This window comes from Zea mays, chromosome 1, assembly GCF_902167145.1.
Source record: "Zea mays cultivar B73 chromosome 1, Zm-B73-REFERENCE-NAM-5.0, whole genome shotgun sequence".
NCBI lineage: Eukaryota > Viridiplantae > Streptophyta > Magnoliopsida > Poales > Poaceae > Zea > Zea mays.
Genome location: NC_050096.1, coordinates 125,230,122 through 125,236,121, shown reverse-complemented (window position 1 = coordinate 125,236,121; position 6,000 = coordinate 125,230,122).

The following is a 6,000-nucleotide window of genomic DNA, read 5'->3' as shown; positions in this document are numbered from 1 at the left end:
TTCGGTGATGTCTGGCTTGAGCAAGACTTGTGAGCACGCGGGGAGGGATGGCCGAGGCTCGGGGCTGCTTTATAGGCACGGCGCGGCGCACAGGCGGCCGTGGACCGGCGAGCGCGCGCGGGCAGGCGCTGGGGAGCGTGGGTGCGCGAACGGGCGTGAACCAGGGGTGTCAGCCACGGTCGAACACGTGGAACCGTTGCCTCTGCCCAAGTTCTAACGCCGATTGGGCGCAAATCATCGCGAATTTGGGCAAGATCACTGTGAAGGATTTGTTAATCTGGCATTGCTTTGTCTTTTGTGTATGGTCGTTGCACGGTTTTAGGCTAGGGATAGGGAGTTGTAGCGTCACCAAGGTGCCAGTGTCAGAACACCTGGTCCCGAGGTCAAGCTGCGCCAAAACCGTGTCAAATGAATTTGGTTTGAGTTCAAAATTTTCCAGAGTGTGTTCAAGGGGATTTGGCACAACTTTGATATTTGGACTTCCTAGTTTTGAGTTTTGAAAAACAGAGAACGCAAAGGATCTTTGAAAAGGGTTCTGAAATTCAGAATTCAGAATTCTGAATTTCCCCATGGGACCATGGTTTAAGGGCTGATTTGGGGATTTTGGAAAAACCAAATGGCCAAACTTTCTTACTATGATTTGTTAGTCATTTGATGAACTAAAACTTTGTAATTTGGTCTTTTTTACAATTTGCATTTTCCCCCAAGATTTCTCCCAATTTCCCTTTTATGCTTAATTTGCTCACTTAGGATTTATTAGGGTTTGAGATTTTTCCTTCCTTAAGGTTCATGACAAGATTAAGAAGAGTTTGAGAAGACTCATTATAATTCTTTGTTCTTAATTTTTGATGTTCATTCCTTTACTAGGTTTACATGTGATAATAGGTTGGGGTTAGCTTAAAGAAGAACCCTAGGTGACACTGGGGTGTCACAGCCTTCCCCCCTTAATGAAATCTCGTCCCGAGATTCAGGTCGAAGTACTACCGGGGTGAAGCGAAGGGTGATACTTACTTGAAGTGGATACTTTCTTTATTAAGGCAAACTACTCTTCTAATGTCATTCTCTTTGCAACTTCAGAAGGAAGTCCTTTAGAATTTTGTTTTATAGCTTATTCTTTTCAGTTCAAGATTATATTACTGAATTTTAGATTCGAAGGGCAGGAGGAGGGGTTGGACATGAATACGTACCAATTTCCTTAGGCAGATAATTGGGATAGTTGGAACGCAGAAATTCTTCAGTCTCCCAAGTAGCCTCTTCCTCTGAATGATTACTCCACTGGATCTTATACATCTTGATCGATTTTGCCCGAGTTGATCTCTCTTTGCAATCCAGAATCTTGGAAGGGTACTCTTGGTATGATAGATCTGGTTCTATCTCCAATTCTGGTTCTGCTACGATCTTAGTCGGCAATCGAACACACTTCTTCAGTTGAGATACATGGAACACACTATGGATGGAAGACATTTTTGGAGGTAACTTCAACTTGTATGCCACGGGTCCACATGCTTCTATGATCTCATAAGGTCCAATGTAGCGAGGGGCTAACTTTCCTTTGATCCCAAACCTCTCCACTCCCTTGGTGGGTGATACCTTGAGATAAACGAAATCTCCCACCTCGAACTGGAGAGGTTTCCTTCTCTTATCGTGGTAACTCTTTTGCCTGGCCTGAGCAGCTTCTAGATTCTTCCTGATTAGTTTGACCTTCCTTTCGGCTTCAGTCACTAAGTCAGGTCCGAAAACTTCTCTTTCTCTAGGCTGAGACCAATTGAGTGGTGTTCTGCAGCTTCTCCCATAGAGAGCTTCGAAAGGTGCCATCTTTAAGCTAGATTGGTAAGTGCTGTTATAAGCAAACTCTGCCAAGGAGAGGTTCTTATCCCAGTTCTTGCCACAATTGATTGCACAAGCTCTCAGCATATCTTCAAGAATTTGATTTACCCTCTCAGTCTGTCTATCAGTCTGTGGGTGGTAAGCCGAACTTCTGATTAGCTTGGTTCCCAAAGACTCTTGCAGTTGTTCCCAAAATCTGGCAACAAACGGGGCTCCTCGGTCAGAAACAATGGTCCTGGGCAATCCGTGCAAACGCACGATCCGGTCAATGTACAATTCTGCATACTTTTGAGCCTTATCAGTGGTGTGCACTGGGAGAAAATGTGCCACTTTCGTCAGTCGATCCACAATAACCCAAATCGAATCATGATGACGATAGGTGTTGGGCAGACCCACTATGAAATCCATGCTGATGTCATCCCATTTCCACGAAGGTATGGACAGGGGCTGCAAGGCTCCAGCTGATTTCAAGTGGCTTGCCTTTATCCTCTGACAGGTGTCACATTCAGATACATATCAGGCTATCTCCCTCTTCATTCTGGTCCACCAATACAAGGGCTTCAGATCGTGGTACATTTTGGTGCTCCCCGGATGCATGGAGAATTTGGAGAGATGGGCCTCATCCAAGATTCTCTTCTTGAGATCCTCATTTTTAGGAACCACCAATCTGCTTTCAAACCATAAGACACCCTTTCCATCTTGGCAGAAACATTTATACTTCTCAGTCTCCTGATGGAGATTCTCCTTGATAATCTACACTGAGCTGGGCCATGATGATCTGGTCTTGCAAAGCTGGCTCAACAGAAATGTGAGACAATGCACCAGAAGGAATCACTTCAATCTGCATCTTGCTCAACTCATCACACAAGGTGTCAATTCGAGAATCCATCAGAACACAATTGCACTGCAACTTCCGACTCAAGGCATCTGCTACCACATTGGCCTTTCCTGGGTGATAATGTACCTCCAGGTCATAATCCTTTATCAGCTCTAGCCATCTTCTCTGCCTCATGTTGAGATCAGCCTGAGTAAAGATATACTTAAGGCTCTTATGATCAGTGAAGATGTTATAGTGGGTTCCCATCAAATAGTGCCTCCACATTTTTAATGCATGAACGACTGCTGCTAGCTCCAGGTCATGAGTAGGATAATTCTGCTCGTGAGGCCTGAGTGCTCTTGATGCGTAAGCAATGACTCGGTTGTCTTGCATCAAGACACAACCTAGTCCAGTGCCAGAGGCATCACAGTACACATCGAATGGCTTGCTGCTGTCGGGTTGTGCTAACACTAGTGCTATGGTCAGATGTTGCCTCAGTGCATGGAAGGCATCTTCGCACTTCTGACCCCAAACAAATTTGGCTTCTTTCTTCAACAACTCAGTTATGGGCTTCACAATTCGAGAGAAATCCGGAATGAATATTCGGTAATAACCAGCTAATCCCAGAAAACTCCGAATCTGAAGGACAATCGTGGGTGGCTTCCAGTACATCACCTCTTGCACTTTATCAGGATCAACAGCTATGCCTGCCTAAGAAATAGTGTGACCTAAGAATTTGATCTCCTTTAGCCAAAAATCACATTTTGACAACTTGGCATAAAGGTGGTGCTCTCGCAGATGTTGAAGCATACATGCAAATGCCCGACGTGTTCTTCTTCGTTCTTTGAGTACACCAATATATCATCAATGAAAACCACTACGAATTTGTCCAATTCAGGCATGAAAACAGAATTCATCAGATATATGAAATATGCTGGTGCATTCGTCAGCCCAAAAGACATCACCAAGAATTCATATAGCCCATATCTGGTTGAGAAAGCCGTCTTCGGAACATCACTTGCCCGTATCTTGATCTGATGATAGCCGGAGCGAAGGTCTATCTTAGAAAACACTTTGGCTCCGACCAACTGATCGAAAAGAACATCAATACAAGGCAAAGGATACTTGTTCTTGACAGTCACCGCATTAAGTGGGTGGTAATCTATACACAGCCTCAAGCTTTCATCTTTCTTCTTCACAAACAAGGCTGGACATCCCCAAGGCAAAGTACTTGGGTGAATAAATCCCTTGTCCAGCAATTCTTGCAATTGCTTCTTCAATTCTGCCAATTCAGCGGGTGGCATCCGGTAAGGCCTCTTGGAAATAGGTGTCGTTCCCGGTTGCAACTCGATGGCAAACTCAATGTCCCGGTGCAAGGACGTCAGAACCGCCCGAATTATTCCAGTTTAAGTGCCTAAATAACGCCTCAAGGGCTGTAACGCACTTAAATCAGAAAAACCCGTCAGTCCCTCAGATCTAGTCTGATAAAGCCACTTAACTAGGATCAAATACCACAATCTCACACGAAGTTGAGTCACAGAAGAAATACAATAAAACAGGAAACCTCAAATTAAGTACTGAATTATTACATAGATCGGAGTTTTCGAGTAGGAAATAAAAGTTCACAAGATAAAATGCAGCGGATAATCGATGTCATCGATAGCGAGGAAATGGGCAAGGCCTAGCCCACTACTCCTCCTGCTCCTCTCCCATGGAAGCAGCATCCCACTCGGCCGTCCAACCCAGTGCCAGGGTGGTAGGCCAAGTCACACCATCAACCATATCCTACAACGTACCTGCAAAAATTATGCCACAAGCAAGGCTGAGTATACTAATACTCAGCTAGACTTACCCGGTGTGAGGAAACTACTCCTCTACCTCTAGACCATGCAGCTGTTTGGCTGAGGGGTTTGGTTTGCCCAAAAGCACTAGCTGTTTCTAAAATCAAGTTTTAGCTTTTCACTTTCTAGCATCATTAGATTAGCTAAGTTGCTCTTTCTAAGCATACATGGTAACAAGCATTTAGTACAATCAACAAGTTATCTCATGTAAACCTCATTTCACTTCTTACTCAATGTAGTACAAGGGGTCAAGCAGTCTCGTTAGCTGCGAGAAGCAGACGATTCGAATCGAGTTTTTTATCCTTGCAAGGTAAACCTAAACACACGACATGTCAGGGTACTCCGACCCCACACATGTCAACCGTCCCCATCGATTCCCCTTTCGCGGCCAGGGCTCACCGCCTTGGCATACAATGCTCCACTGACCCCGGCTGCCGCCGTGCAGTGACCGCACCTGTACCCACCATAGCTAGCATGGGAGACCCAGTCTCAGGACGAGTGAGGGATAAAGTCTGCGCCCGGCTTCACTCAGGTACTAGGTTTACCGGTTACCATATTTCCCGACATGTGCTTAGTACGTTCAAACGCATGACCAGGTATCCACACATTAATCCTTAATCCTTTTTCCCGTCTCATGAACAAGGCATCCTCCATGGATCCAAGTCCATAGACCATTGTAGATCCCGTTATCAAGATGAATACAATCAATTCCTTACCTCGCGCGAGTGCTAGAAAAATCACTCGACTTCTACTGAGATCCTGATTAGCAAGCAGCTACTCGACCTAGCATACTAGTATCCATCTCAAAAAGGATTTCCAAGTTCATGCAACTAGAGGTTTCAAGCAACTCCTACACTTAAGTGCACATTACAATCCTACAAGCATTAAGTGTAGTAAAGTAGCATATATAATTATGGTTATGCATAAAACCGGGGCTTGCCTTCAAATCCTGGGGGTGCGGGGAGATCCTCAATGGCAATCTCGGGAGCTGGCTCCTGGTCCTCCTCTTGGACAGTTCCTTGCTCGGGGATGAGCACGTACTTTCCGTCAGCTAGATTGTAGTCTAATGAATGCAATGAGTAAGATACATGCATGATATGATATGTAATTTAGCAATTAACTTTAATGGTGACTAATCTACTTAAATTTGATAGGGTTCACTCTTGCTACTAGAGATTCTTGTGGTATAATCAGTAATTTAGATCACATTTAGTTAAACTAAGTGGTAAGTCTATCCCGGTGTTCTCCTGAATTCTTTTAAAGCCTTAGCGAGAATTCAATAGGATTTCTAGTTGAACTTATTAGAGCGAGGTTTATTATTTTTCTTTCTTCTTCTTAGTCCTTTTATGCTTTTAAGATAGATTTGAACTACAAGTTATAGCAATAAATTTTCAAAAATTCTGGAAAAATTACAGTGGCTTTTTACTGGTGTATAATTTTCTGCCTCAAATTTTGGGATTTAACAAGTAAGTAGTTCTTTCTGGATAAAATTATTAAATGCTAGGTCAGAAGGGG